The sequence below is a fragment of the Microtus pennsylvanicus genome, chromosome 21 (genome assembly GCF_037038515.1).
Source record: "Microtus pennsylvanicus isolate mMicPen1 chromosome 21, mMicPen1.hap1, whole genome shotgun sequence".
NCBI classification, from domain to species: Eukaryota; Metazoa; Chordata; class Mammalia; order Rodentia; family Cricetidae; genus Microtus; species Microtus pennsylvanicus.
The window spans coordinates 7,735,113-7,750,504 of NC_134599.1; the positions used below are offsets into that span (position 1 = coordinate 7,735,113).

A 15,392-nucleotide genomic window follows, 5' to 3' on the forward strand; every position below is an offset into this window, starting at 1 on the left:
GTCTTTGCAGAACTAAAGTTTTTATTTTGTTGAAGTCCAATTTATGTTTTCCTTTTTATAAGATATTTATTTCTCCTCACTAAAACAATTATAGGTTAAAAAGGCTTTAAGAATTTATAAAGACCCTTAGGAGCAGTGTTTTGTAACATGACTCATTTTTAAGACTTTATTTTGAAGTAATTATAAATTCAGAAAAAAAACAGTATACAGAGGTCCAATGGTTTGTCTGGTCTGTTCCAATGGTTTATACCTTACATGATTTTAGTACAATATCATACATGGAAATTGACATTGACACATAAGTGTATATAATTCTATGTCAATGAATCACACTTGTATCAGAGATATGAACTAGGTTTACAAAACTATAAATAGAACATAATGATATCCTTAGTATCACTACTGTAGAACCACACCCAACTCCTTCTTTGCTTCTAACCCTTAGTGGCCGAGAACTTGATTCTTTGTCCTCTATAACTGTCACTCCCAGAGTTCTCTGCAATTACACAATATACAACTTTTTGAAATTGGTCTCTTTCAACTTAGGATGATGTCATTAAGATCGATCCCAGTGGCTGTATGCATAAACAATTCATTCCTTTTAATTTTCAATAGTAGTGCTTGATAATGTGTAGTTATATGTTGCTTAATCATAAGACATTTTCTGAGAAATCTGTTGCCAGACAATTTTATCACTGCCTGAATATCATCAAATGCACATAAATGAACGTGACAGTGTATGTATTAGTATGGCCCCCACGTGTAATTGACCCCTAAAATCTCATACAGAGTGGCAGTAGCGTGACTTTGTTGAAGTGGATATGGCCTTGTTGAAGGAAGCATGTGACAATGGGGGGCAGGCTTTGAGATTTCCTATGCTCAGGATTCCGCCCACTGTCAGTCGACTTCTATTGCCTGCCTATCAGGATGTAAGGACTCTCAGTCCAGGACCAAGTCTACTTCATGCTGTCATGCTCCCTGCCATAAGGCTAATGGACATGGCCACTGAACTTGTGAGTCACCCCAATTCAATGTTTTCTTTAAAAGAGTGGCCATGGTCATGGTGTCTCTTCACAGCAATGGAAGCCCTAAGACAGTAGAAGTCAATAATTTAATGTGACCTATTGATGGAATTCTAAACAAAGTCAGACAAGGGCATGGCAGCAAAGAAAGAAAAAGAAAACCACAGGCCACTAACTTTTATTAAATTAGTTATGAAACTAACAGATTACTAGCAAATCAATGACAATGCAATGAGATCATTCACTATGATCACTAGAACTCATTTCAGAGATGCAAAGATGGTTTAGTATACATAATTCAGTAAGTGTGATATAGCGCATTGAAAGAATACATGACAAAAAATATAACCATATCAATATATGTAGAAGAGGCATTTGATAAAAATTAAACCTCCTTTAATGATATAAATTTTGAGCAAATTAGGTTCAGAAGGAACATTCTTCCACATAATAAGGAACATATAAGCCAACAGTTAATACTATAAAAAGCTGAATATCTGAAGCAAGCTAAAGATGACTCCAGTGTGGGATTACTGACCAAAGCAGTGAGGCAAGAGAAAGATATGCAAGATATCCAAACTGAAAAGGAGAAGTCAGACCATCACTGATGCAAAGGAGAAGACTTTCCATATCAAAACTTCCAAAGATTCCACCATAGCATTAGAACTAATAAGTAAATTCATCAGTGTAGGAGGATAGTCTATTTAAGAAATCCAAAGTCATGCTATATGCCAATAGAAAAAACTTTGGTAAAGAAATCATGAAAGCAATCCCACTTACTATAGCTACAAAAAGTCCACTTAGGAACAAATTTAATCAAACAGGTAAATGATAGTCATAGTAAAAATCCTAAACATTGATGAAATACATTATTGAAACACAAGCACACACAGAGAGAGAATGGGGAGGAGGACAGACACCCTGCATTACATAGAACCATGAACGTTCATAAATAGCCAATCAAGCCTGAACAGAAAGGAAGAAAGCTGTAGGCATCATTGCGCTGGGTATTTAAACTGACAGCAAAGCCTCAGCATCAAAAGCACATTGTTCCAGAGCTAGAGCAAGCAGATATTGATGCCGTATGTGAGACCCTAGAATGACATCTGTGCATCTGCAGGCTTTATCAGAGATGTGCTAAGCAGAGGAACTGAGGGACGGACGGCCTAGCCAATAAACAGCGGGAGCAAAACTGGAGGCCATGTGCTGAATGACTCTAGAAACCAATCTCTGATCAGTTATGAAAACCAGTTCTAAACAAGTTAGACTTCAATCTAAGAGCTTAACTCTTTTATTTTGCCTGAACCTATGATGACCGCTGGGCTTGCTGGTGCTTGCCTTTAGTCCCACAAAAACTGGTAATAGTACACCCACAAAGAACTGAAATAACCCCTTGTATCATATTAGTTCATGGTGGACTAAAACTCTGAATCAACAGGGAGAAAAGCCACAGAAACTATAGAAGCACATAGAGTGTAAACCACACACTTGTGAATGAATAGTGGGTTATTGAAGGCGTTGGAAGGACTCTGGACTCAAGTGGAAAATATAGAACCTCTGTTCCAACTAAGTCAGTTCTAAGATGGAGCTCATGGCTACAAGTGTTTACATTAAAACAATCACATGGTTGGGTACAGTGACTCATCCTGTAATCCTGTAGTTTGTGTTGAGGCATGTTCCTTCTATCCCTAGTTTCTTTTGGGGACTTTATTGTGGATGTTAAATTTTATCAACAGTTGAACATTCTTAATCCCAATTGGAATCAACTGGGAGACTGATGCAGAAAGATTGGCATTAATTCACATCCAAGAACTGAAAAAAAAATGTCAAAATTCACATAGATGCAGGAAAGACCCCAAATATCAAAAACAATTGTGAACAGAAAGAGCAATGCTGAGGGATCAGAGTATCTGATCCCAGAATATACTGCAGAAACACAGTAACAAAAGCATCATTGCAGGTCATAAAAACAGACACGTAGAGCAATGGAATAGGATGGAGGATCCAGAAATGAGTGAGCCGCAGGACTACCGTCACTTACTGTTTGACTAAGGTGTTAAAAGTCCTTTATGAAGTGGCAATGGGGAAACTTATCTCATACCCTGCACAAAACAAATCGATACCTTAATACAAGGCCTGCACCTTTGACAGTGCTAATGGGAAGCAGGCAGACCACATCCAGACACAGGTATAAAAGCAAGGGCTGTCTGAAAAGGAAGTGCAGGAAACAATTCCCCTAACTACAAAGGGATTACATTAAAAAAAAAAACTTTTGTTTGAAGTAAATAGTCACCAAAGTAAAGAGACAATCCAGAAATAAAAAAAATTCTGACTATGTATAAGATAGGAGATTAATATTTCGATTATATAAGAAATGAAAAAATTAAATACACATGCACAAAACCCCTCAGCCCATAAAGGAACTGATAGTTCCCAACAGTCTTGACTGTCAAGGCAATGCAAATTAAAGCTGCATCTAGAAGGCTCACTCCCCAGGATGGACATCATAAAAAAAAAAGTTAACCTTTAAAATGAATCTAAGAATGGCAACTTCAGGAACTGACCCAGAAAATATTCCAGAAAGAGATCTGGCTTCCCAGGTATGGTAAAGACCTCTGGACAAGAATGGCTGCAGCCTCATGAAGTAAGTAAAAAGCAAGGGAGAAAGTCATTGCCAACATATTCTTATTTAAAACATTAGGAGCAAATTAGCCCGTGTCAGCCCCACCCAATGCAAGGGACAAACACTGGGTTCCTTGCAGTTTCTGTTTGGGAAGTGCTGAGAATTTCGGAATTGGCATTCTCCCACTCCTGCCGGTCCTGTGCGGACACAGATGAGCTAGTTCCAGTACCAGCGGGTTTTCCATCCTGCGGACATGGTTTCCTATTTCATTCGTCAAAGTCTGGCAGACTGCATGGGAGGTGACTGGCATGTGCATGTGTTGCAAGCATCTTCTTAGAACAACATGCATTTTAGGTATGGACTTTGGCAATGGCTATTGGCTAGGGTAGAGCTGAATTCATGCCACATTAGAGATGGCGCGCAGGTGTGGTGGACACTGACGGGCATAATCCCGCTCCCTTGTCCACCCGTTCACTGTTGTCCACCGCAGGGTTTCCTTTGAGAATTTTCCTATAAACCCTTAAGTGCATATTATTACTATGTGTTGGTCGTGTTCTGTTTTCCACTCTGTCATCAGCATTGTAATGTAATAAAGGAGCTTTGCGTTCTGTATTTTATGCACACGAGACTTAACTGTGTTCCTGTGTTGAAGTAACAGCCTGTTGATCAAATACAGTTGTCTGTGTAATGTAAAAGACAATGCCTGAACTTCTGCTCATGTCTCTGTTTTCTCTGTCTTTCCTGGTGTGTGACCTGCAGTGTGGAAATTTCTGCTTTTCTTTTTTTTTTTGTTTGTTTGTTTGTTTTGTTTTTTTCAAGACAGGGTTTCTCTGTGGCTTTGGAGCCTGTCCTGGAACCAGCTCTTGTAGACCAGGCTGGCCTCAAACTCACAGAGATCCGCCTGCCTCTGCCTCCCAAGTGCTGGGATTAAAGGTGTGCGCCACCACCGCACGGTAATTTCTCCATTTATTATCCCTTCCTGCCCACCTAACAGCCTTCAGCTCTTTGTTCACGCCTGCCTTACACTTGGTGTTTTCTGTAGGTGGGAGTCAGGAGCTCATCCGTCCTGCCAATAGCTGGCCTCACCCCTGTCAGAGGTCTAACCTCTGTCTGGAGGATTTGTCTTAGAGCTTATTTTACGGATAAATATGAATATGTTTAAAACTGATCCATCAATCATATTGCCCTTGACTTTAACACAGCGCCAGAGCTGTGAAAAGATGCATAATTTTTATGGGTCTGCCTGTTCTATGAGATTTTAGTGCTCAGGAGAAGGTGTCCTTGCATCCCTAGCCCCTAATTCAGAGCCTGGCATGCACTAGGTGCTCCATGCCAGCTTGCTGAGTGACCCGTCATCCTGAAATTTATCAGGAGGCCCCACTGTGAATGTCATGGTTCCTGAAACGGCGCCACTGAACCACGCTGACACCTTTTACCCGTCTCACACGAATGTGACTTGTCTTCGTAATTCACAGGGTGACAAGAGTCCAGGACAGTTCTAGAAGACACAGGGATTTGGGGGATGGGTAACAGGTAGCTTGGATAATATTGAAAGCAGGGTCATCTGAGTGGTACTCAAGTGCCAGAAAAGGTGGTGTGTGTGTGTGTGTGTGTGTGTGTGTGTGTGTGTGTGTGTGTGGGCACGCGCATGCGCAATCCTCATGTTTCTGGTGGCAGACCCCAGGCATCTGCTATGCCCATTTTACATCTAAGGGGACTGAGGCCTACAATTCCACTGTTCCCAGTGGGCAGAGCCAAGGTTTGCCTTCAGATGCAGGGCTTACCTTCAGCAAAGGCCATGTTCCTCATGCAAAATCTGGGAGGGCTCCCGTCATATTTGCCTTTCAGTGGCAGCAACATCTATCTAAGAGAGGACGGTGATAGTGCAGGAAGCTTTGCGACGCCCCTCCCCATGGTGTCTCGCGGTGGAGGCTGAACTGACTGGAGCAGTGTGGAATGGCTAGAGATCAGCCGCGGGGAAGGACAGTGGGGTTCTGGTGCTCTGAGTCGGGAGGGGAGGCTGTGTTCTTGCTTTGTGCGCTGCCCTTTCCCAACCAAAGCAGGAGACCTGCCCGGTGCTTGACTCTGCTCGGCAGAAGCATGTGATGGAGCAGAAAGCCTTGCTTCTGTTTTCAAAAGCCTTAAGTCTCAGAGAGGGGAGAGAATTCAGGGCATGCTTTGCACTGCGAGTCTTGGGCAGAACATAAAAGGGAGATTTCTTCCTTCCAAAGGATGGTTCTCTGTCTGGAGTGGATAAAACCAGAGGAGTCTATGGATCCCTGAAGTGAGTGCCTTGCTCCTCTCCTCTTGGTAGGATCTTGAGTCTTGAGAGCAGGCCAGTAGAAACAAAGAGGCTGAGATTGAAGGGGCCAGGCTGTGTAATAGGATTTGATGACCAAAGGTTCCCTTAAGGTTTTAATTCCCCAATCCCCCTTCTTAATGTTGATATGGAAGATGCCCAAAAGGACCAAAGGTTTTTTTTTAAGATTTATTTTTAGTGTGTGTGTGTGTTGGGGGGGGGTTCATGCACCCGAAAGTGGCCTAGGGGACCCAGAAGGCAGCATTAGATCCCCCGGAACTTGAGTTACAGGTTGTGAACTGCCTATTCTGGGTGCTGGGAACTGAATTCAAATGCTCGGAAAAATAAGGAAGGACTCTAAACTTCTGAGCCCTCTCTCCAGTCGCAGGACCAAGTTTTGTACCATCCCTGATGGGCACTCCGAAATGAAGCATGCATTGAGGTCAGCCCAAGTAGTTAGAGCAGTCTCTACCTCCTGCCTTGCTGGAAGCACGCTAGGTGTCCTCTTAGCCAGCTGCCCATCCACCCAAAAAGGGCAGTCCAGGCCATGTTTGGATGTTTTGGGTGGGGTCTTGTTCCGGAAGACACACTGCCGTTCTGCTGGGCCAGTGAGTGCCAGGTACTGGGCTCAGGTGCCTGCAATCAGCTCTGCAGCTGGTAGGCTCCTTGTATAAACTAGGAGGCCTAAGGCCAAAACCCAACGACTTACCCTAGAATGGGCTTCAGAAGAAATGCTTAAAGAACAATGGGCAATGAAGAAGAAGAAAGAGGTGTGTGTGTGTGTGTGTGTGTGTGTGTGAGAGAGAGAGAGAGAGAGAGAGAGAGAGAGAGAGAGAGAGAGAGAGAGAGAGAGAGAGAGAGAAGCTTAGGAGAAAGCATGGGCAAGGAGGACGGGCTAGAAAAGAGACTTGAATGGCCAGGAGTCCCTAGAAGTTGGTTGGTGACCCTGGTGCAGGGATATCAGGGCGGAGATGCCTCTCCTTCCCATGCAGTGATGTTCAGTGCCAGATAGAAGAAACTCTTGCCTCTCTTTGCAGATGCCCAGAGCAGAGGGAGAGGTGAAGGAAATTGAAGAAAGTGTTCAAAACAACCTGTGCTTGGCACAAATTTGCTCTTTTGAAATGATCTCTTCGGGAGCAATGAAAACTGGAAGGCAAACACCTATGCCTTTCCTTGTAAATGTGCATGTTCAAACCAAGATGCTGCTAGGCCTCGCTTGGGACCAACCGGCTCAGCTGGATTCTAGACTATAGCTCAATGTGGGGAAACTTGCAATGTCATCTGATTTTCCTCCTCACTCAATGGTGCTCTGATACCCAAAGGGAAGAACTTGAGTATTTGTTAGGGACAGATTTGGTCTCCACCTGAAGCTCCTCCCAGTAGAGACTCAGCATCTAATCGAGGTGCACTGAAGGAGGTCACTATTTGTGCAGGTGTGGGAAGAGACAGGAAACCTACAAGGAAGGCGTCCTGAGAGTACCAACTACAGGAAAACATCAACTCCCCTAAGCCTACAGCGGTGAGGGAAATAGCTAGACATAAGTTAATTCACCTAGGCTAAGAGTCATCCAGAGATCTTACCTGACCCTTAGATATTCAGGGAGTTAGTGACAGCCAGAGCCTTGACACTGAAACTGGAAGCAAATGAAGAAGATGCCCACTCTGTGTCCCTGGTCCCCCCAGCCCCTGCTCCCAAGCTCACCTCTGGATGCCACCCAGCAAGGATCATGCTGGTGGATGTAGCCCCCCAGAGCCCTCCCCTCTCCACTTGGAACTGGCCAGGAAGGGTCCGAAATGGATCTGGAGTGTGGCGAGCTGAGACTGTTAAAAGTCCGGGCTTCCTGCATTCTCCTTCCATAATCTTCCCTGTGTCACTTCTCCCAGTCTCTGGGCACAGAGCAGGTGGGTTGAATGGAATGTTCTGTTGTCAAATAGGAGAGGCAGTGAGTCCTCGCTTTCCAGAGCTGAGATTTTCCAGCTTTCCTTCCTGGCCCTTCCGCCGTTGGTGATGGATGAATCCATAGTTAGCTGCCCAGGGTTTTAAATCCATACATTTAAATTCCATTTCCTCTGAGGGCTCTAAATAGTTCCTTAGAGGCTAAAGGCTATTGCCATCCTTCTCAGGCTCCTCCCCCACCCCGCATTCTTTTTTATCTCACACCCAGACCAAGGAGAACTGCTCAGAAAGTCTTCAGAGGAGTGGCGATGTAAGATGGGAGCGTCTTCAGGAAATAGAAACTTGGTAACCATAAGGGCCAGAGCTGAACTACTCACAGAACAGAGAACAGGTTGGAAAAATAAAACACAGACCTGTAGGGAAAGTGACCCCAGAAGGGGTCCTTATTTATAATTCTGTTTTCAAAAAAAAAAAAAAAAAGAAGTGTAGGGGGCGTCTGGAGATGGCAGAGCAAGCAAGCAAAAGCATAGGCCTGAGTTCAATTCCTAGGCATTTTAGATTCAGGGGCCTTGGCTCACATTTGTGATCCCATCTTTCCTAGGTGAGAGGCAACAACCTGAAGCCTTGAAGCTAACAGGTCAGCTAGCCTGAAGAGGCAGCAAGGACAAGAATCCACTCCTGAGAAATTATTCTCTGATCTCAGTAAGTATGCTATTGCTATGGAATGTGTGTAGCCTCTCTCTCTCTCTCTCTCTCTCTCTCTCTCTCTCTCTCTCTCTCATCTCTCTCTCTCTCTTTCTCTCTCTCTCTGATACACACACACACACACACACAATAAAAAAGTTAAGTAGTTTTTTTTCTCTCTAATTGACAAAAAATACATATAATAAGATGCTGGGCAAGATGGCTCATGGGTAAAGGCTCTTCCCACCAAGCCTGATGACTGCTCTCCCAGAAGACCTGGGTTCAATTCCCAGCAACCACATGACATCTCACAGCTGAGTATAATTCCAGTTCAGAGGATCTAATGCCCTCACACAGACATGCCTGCAGGAAAAGCACCAAGGCTCACAAAAAGTAAATTAAAAATAAAAAAGAAAGAAAATAATGATACACAGTTTACATAAATGACGTCGCTTATGTGATTCTTTAATGCTTTGTTGAGTATTGATTTCTAAGTGTGGATCAATGAACTCATTTTACAGCTGTGTAGTGTATTAGTATATGAATTAGCAGTTTACATCAGTCCTGGGAGACAGAATGGGTGATGTTAGCTTGGTCCCAGCTGTGAACACTGCTACAAAACACCCTCATCCGTGGTTTCTGAGGCAGGCGTGGGGAGGTCGCTGGGTGATGGGGACAGATAGAGGGCCACAGTGAGATTTCGGGGTACAAACATTTACTGAGCACTTCCTACGTGCCGACTCTGGCGAAGAGGGAAAACCTGAGGTGAGCAAAAGAGGAAGTGTGTTCTCGCCCTTGGTGAGTGCCCGCTCACAGAAAAACATACTAACACAAAATGAGCGTGCGTGAACCTACAGATGCAGCAGGACAGCCGTGACAGGGGCGTGGCAGCGGGGACAGGGGAGCAAAAGTCACTAACTCTGAAAGGTAAAATGTGGGGTCACCCAAAGGAGGTCACTTCCTGGCCTGAGGCCAGGGAGACAAGGGCAGGAGATGGATGGACTGGGGGTAGCACAGGCAGAGGCAGCAGCAGCAGGGGTGGTCATGGATGCTTAGCCCAGGGGGTGTGGATCAGACGGAGAGGCTCCTAGGAAGGCTGCCTCTGAGGTCTGCTCCGCCACCCACTAAGATGTGTGTTGGGAGAGGTGCCCGTTGGCTCTGGGCCTCTTCGCCAGCAGCGCCTTTGTTTAGAGTCACTCACCGTCCATGTTTGATGAATCCCCATTAGCTTTCCTTCCTTCCTTTATTTTATTTTATTTTTTGAGAAAGATAAGTTAAAAATAGCAGCAGTAAGTGCTTGGATACTGAAGAATGAGGCTTTAGGCCTTGCATTCGCTCTGACTTGCCGTTTCCACCTTTCCTCTGCCTTTGCAGTTGTTGTCATAGTGTGTAATGTATTAGGAATAACTGTAGTCGATTGCTTTCATTATACCTATTAAACGAGGCCCTTAAAGCTCATTAGCATCCCAGCTTCACCGCATTATTCTTGCCTTTTCTGTAACTCTGTGCTCAAGCGACTGTGTGGGTAGTTCTTTTCATTCTTAGAAAGTGGGCTTGGTATGAAATTAAATGTCAAAGATAGGAAGAAAAGGAATCATTGGCTCAGAACTAATTTATCAATAAATGCATTTTAAAGGACCGGATGTAGATTCAGGTTTATGGAAAGTCGCTTGAGTTTCCCTGTGGCAGAAGCCTTTGCGGTCTCTCAGGATGTTTTATCTCCCGTCTTCTGCTGTTTCCACTCCCCAGATGGGTTTTGGAAGTGTGCATGGGGGTCCCGGTCGAGAAATTGACTGGAAATTGTGCACATAAGGCTTCAACATGTCTTTGTCTGGCTTTTGAAAGTGGCGGTCAGAACAGTCCCACAACATGGAGCTGGATTTGTGGGTAGTCGGTGGCTGCATTCTGCCATAGCTTGTGGGCCTGGGAGTGTCCAGGGAGCAGGGTTGTTTCTGCCTTGATTTATCTGTCTGCCTTTTGTCTGCCATGGAAATAATGTGTATTTTATCTGAGTCATTGGAGTTTTGAGTCTTTTTGTTGATGGTTTAATCTATAGCCTGTTTATGGCGGGATTAAATAATACATCTTTTTAGGATATAGATGTAGACGGTTAGCAGACTTCACATTTTAATCACTTTTAGTACAGCTCCCCCTCTAATTTTTTTTGAGACTCAAGGTCTGATCATTTATTTGTTACCCTTGTAGACTTATTTTTGACTGGACTCAGACTTAGAAGTAGAAGATCTCAGCGAGGACAGCCTTCGCCTCTTGGGAATCTGTTCCTGGCGCTACTCTTTGGCTTCCTTCATTCTCTTGGCCAAAAGTTTAGCATATTCTGCAGCTTCCTCCTTTTTTTTCTTTGTTCGTTGCTTCTTCAGAGCAATACGCCAGCGTTTGTGTTGCAGGACACGTGGAGTCACAAGACGCTGAATCTTGGGTGCCTTGGTCCTGGGCTTCTTACCTTCTTGGTTTAAAGGCTTTCTGACAACGTACTGGCAGACATCATCTTCTTTAGAAAGATTAAAAAGAAAAAGCTTTCGGATTCTGCTAGCTCTTTTAGGTCCCAACCGACGAGGCACAGTAGTATTTGTCAGTCCAGGAATATCCTTCTCTCCTTTTTTTTTACAATAACCAAGTTAAGAACACTCAGATTGGCATCCACAATGCATCCTCGGACAGATTTGCGCTTCCTCTCTCCGGTTCTCCTTGGTGTATGACAAGAATGCCCCTTACTCAACAGTAGGTGCACTCTGCCATGGGTCAGGACACCTTGTTTCATGGGAAAACCTTGTTTGTCATTGCCGCCACTGATTAGGACCAAGTAACCCTTCCACTCTTCACCCAGGGCATCGGCAGCCACTTCTGTGGTCATGCGCTTCTCATAGAAGGTCCGAAGCTTGCGTTCATTGTCCACTTGGATGAGTTTCTGGCAGCCGGCGGCAGGGAAGGAGATATTCAGCTTCATCTTCGCACAGCCGACCTCCTAGGAGGCGCCACGAGAAAGAGCTCCCCCTCTAATTTAAATGCCTTTTACTGAACTTCACTCCCATTTTCTAATAACCCACAGCAAGCCTCATTTTCTTACATCTGTTCAATTCATGATTTATATAATTCTTCTGGCTTTCGTGGACATTTGAGTTTCTAACTCTTGGAGACAATCTGTATGGACATTTTTCAACGTTCACAGATGGTCCCTGAGTGTCAATAGCATGCTTTCTTTAGCATTCCACAGCCTGGATGTGGTAAATTAGACCCGATCCCCTGGGGACTGAGAAGGAATGAATGTTAGGAGCACTGATCTAGCCTAGGTTTGCAGAGGAAGCGGATAAGAAGACCAACTTGGCGGGGCGAGTGAGGTGAAAGAAAATGCGCTCTAGCGCAGAAAGTGGAAGAACCCAGGGATTTCTCTTCACTTGACTTTCTATTTAATGGGATACTGGTTAATGAACCCCGAGAATTCAGCCCTTTCAGCCCCTTAAACCAGTATGAAGTGAAAAAAGTTGATTTTATAAGTGGAAAGAAGTGACATTTTTCTTATCAAAGTTTCTATTCATCTTGCCTCTTGTCACAGAGCTTTAGGAAAGACTGTAACGTGAGGAAAACCTTACACAGAGAAAGGCTGGCAAGGCTCTGGATGTGGGATGGTCTTATTGTGAGAAGCTATGGCTAGGAGCAAAGGGGGACCTTACAGCTGAAGATGACAGGGGCGTGCGAGCAGAAGGGTGAAGACTGGGGACTGAACTTTGCGTCAGGATGAGCAGACATGACAAAAAATCCCAATATCACCAAGTGAGGCCCCCAGTCCTGTGGAAGCACAATTAAGAGCAATCAAAAGAGCAGCTTAGCAAAACCATTGGCATGCAGGCATCTGTCTAGCTTCCTAGAGACTGAGGAGCCTAAAGAAGGCGGCAGCCCGTGGAAGAGTGGTGTGAAGTGGGCTGCGGTGTTAGAATGGTCTAGATTCAAGAGTAATGCTTCTCAAAATGTGTTTCAAAATTACCAGGCGTGTTTGCTCATAGTGTAGATTCTGGGCCTCCTACCTAAAATGAAGTAAGCAAAAGTATTCTGGGACCAAGAAATTGGATACAAGCATTGCGGAGCAGGTTAGCCAGAGGGCACGGGGCCACTCTGGGGATGACGTATGGACACATTCACAGTGCTCCTAACGTGTTCCAGGCATGGTACTAGGTATTGGGTGGCAGAAGGTCCTGTGTTATTGACAGTACAATAAAATAAGCAAAGACTTTTACTATAATAGAGCAAGGGTTTCTGTATTAGAAGACCTAGTCGAAGATGCCGTGGGACTCCGGCTAGAGATGACGGAGGAAGGAAGCGCTACAGAACAGATCAGGGCAGCATTCCAAAATACAGAGGAGTTTTCCGAAGCAGGAGTTAGTTCCAGCGGGCACCAGGTGGAGGGAGTACCCAGGATCTGGAAGGAGCGCTGGGCCGTGAAAGCAGATTCCAAGCGGCAGAACGCCTGTAATGTCAGGATATCGGGATCAAGAGTCTTGTGGGGATTAGTTGAGTGTGGCAGAGGAGGTGCCCTGTGACCATGCTTGATTGGGACTTTTGGGAAGGCTATGGATATGAGCCGGGAGGCCAACTCCGTAGGCTCAGAGCTGTCTGTCTTGTGGGAGAGAGAGAAGGTAAGCAAAACCAAGAACCTTTAGAAAATATTAACTTTTCTAGAGGTATGGAGGGCTGTGAAGAGTCTAAGCCAAGGCTTTCTCCTGCGGAGGATGCTGTCAGCTGGATAATTTGACCAAAGACACCCCCCCACCACCACCACCACCAAGAACAAAACCTGAATGGAAACACAGAAGGGTTGATGGAGTAGTGAAGCCACAGGGTGACTCAGTGGGGATCCAGAGCGGCACGAAGAGTACGGGAGTCTGTTCTGGCAAGCCTGAAGATGAAGTGCAAGGCAGTGTCAAAGCTCCAGGCTGGGCTGCTTCCTTCTAGGAAGAGGCCATACTGGCCGCATCCTCAGGCTTGGAAGGACTTCCTTCAGGAAGCACCCTGCTGCTGGTCCTCCAGGGGGCGCTGCTTATCCCTGCGCAGGGCGCGCTCCTGCCCACTCTCCAGGCTCTCCACGCACTATTTTTCTGAGTTGCTCACCACCAGTTTCCTGGTTTGAACTAAGGCTCTTAAGTGAGTGACATTTTCCTCCATGTTCTCTCTTGCTTTGAAATAATTTTTAAACTTAGAGCAATCTCGTAAAATTAGCAACATGAAGTGGGGATTTTGTTTGTGGCTTGTTTGGATTTTGAAGGGTTGGTGATCGTGGTACCCAGGCACACAGGCTCTGGGATATTGCAGCATGTCTTTGTGATGCTCTGTAACATTCTCCTCAAAGGCATGATGCCGCCATCAAAGTCAGGAAATTAAGGTTAAGTCATTATTACCATCCAATTTCCCAGCCTTTTCAAGTTCTTCTAATTACCTCCACAGCAGAGAGTCCGGGGATCCTGTCTCCTACCTCTCTAATCTCTTTCCTCCAGGGTGAGTCTCCTCGGCTTACCTTGACTATTACAACCCTGACCCTTTGGGAGATTGCAGGGGAATTTTGAGATTATACATTCATTTCCCATCAAACCTTCATATGACAGTTTTATCATCTGCTAATACTTCTTAGTTCATTCAATTACTACTACATTCTCATTACAGGTGCTTTTCTAGCTCATCTATTTTTATATTTATATTATTTATCACTTATTATCCTATGAGTGCTAACATCTTGTTTTCATTTATTTGTCTGGTGAATTTATGTATTAGCCAGTGGATTATAATTTAGAGATAAGTATTAATTGTGCTACTAAAATAATTCCAGATTTGACTGGTGGAACCCCCTTCAAGCTGGCTTCTATGCCCCTTTGACACATAACCATTATCCTTAGAGAACATTCTTACTTCATTATAATATGATGCTTTGGAGCCATAATTTACTTTTTCTATTCTAGCTGCCCCCATCTGTTCATACACACACACACACACACACACACACACACACACACACACACACACTTCTATACCCCTCCATATAGAGACTAATACTTTCAATTCTAACTCATCACGTTTCTAGCCCTCTTATGTGTAAGAAACCTGGTTTCAACAGTCCTTACCAGTTATTAGATCATATTTAGTTATTGAACCAACCCTCCTCACACATAGTTAGTCTTCTGTAGCTACCAATTTCTCCCACTTCTGCTGCAAGCAAGTATGGTCCTCTCTCATATTTTAATCCCCTAATTCTGTCTGATCCCCCACCGAATGGACTCCCTTGTGAGCTAGCTCAGGCTCCAAAGCTCCTGTCAGGTTACCCTATCTCACAAATCTATACATATCCCTCTTTTTGCTGTCAGTTCCTGGTGGGTGAGGTAGCCCAGGCCTTTAATCCCAGCACTCAGGAGGCAGAGACAGGCCAATCTCTTGGCGTTTCAGGCCAGCTAGTATACCCAAGTAAGAGCTTGTCTCAAAGCAAACAACAACAAAAATATTTTTTAAAAATTGTTCTTTTCATTTAAACCCCGATGTCTGTTGTCCATGATAGCCACTTCCCCTTCACAGAGATGTCTGTCTTGTTTGCTCCACATAATGGCTGTTGGATCAAATTACTTAAGAAAGTAGGAAGGTATTCAGGAAATGTTGAACAGGAGCAGGGCAGGTAGCAAACTGTGTTATCTCGTTGGAGAAAATTAGAAAAAAAAAAAGAGTAGGAGCAGATGACCACAAAGGTCTGTGTATTTATTTAGGGTCACCATGGAAGAATCAAGGAAGACAGAGGCAGATCTCCTAACTGCAAGGGGATGGGATGGGGATGGGGATGGGGAGGGGAAGCAGCTGTCAGAAGAGAGGCAGCTGAAG

General features: G+C 44.6%; 1 pseudogene; it reads right to left on the reverse strand.

The window, feature by feature from the left end:
- Positions 1 to 10,683: 10,683 nt before the first annotated feature.
- LOC142839220 (small ribosomal subunit protein eS6-like) lies at positions 10,684 to 11,513 on the reverse strand (annotated as a pseudogene).
- Positions 11,514 to 15,392: the final 3,879 nt, after the last annotated feature.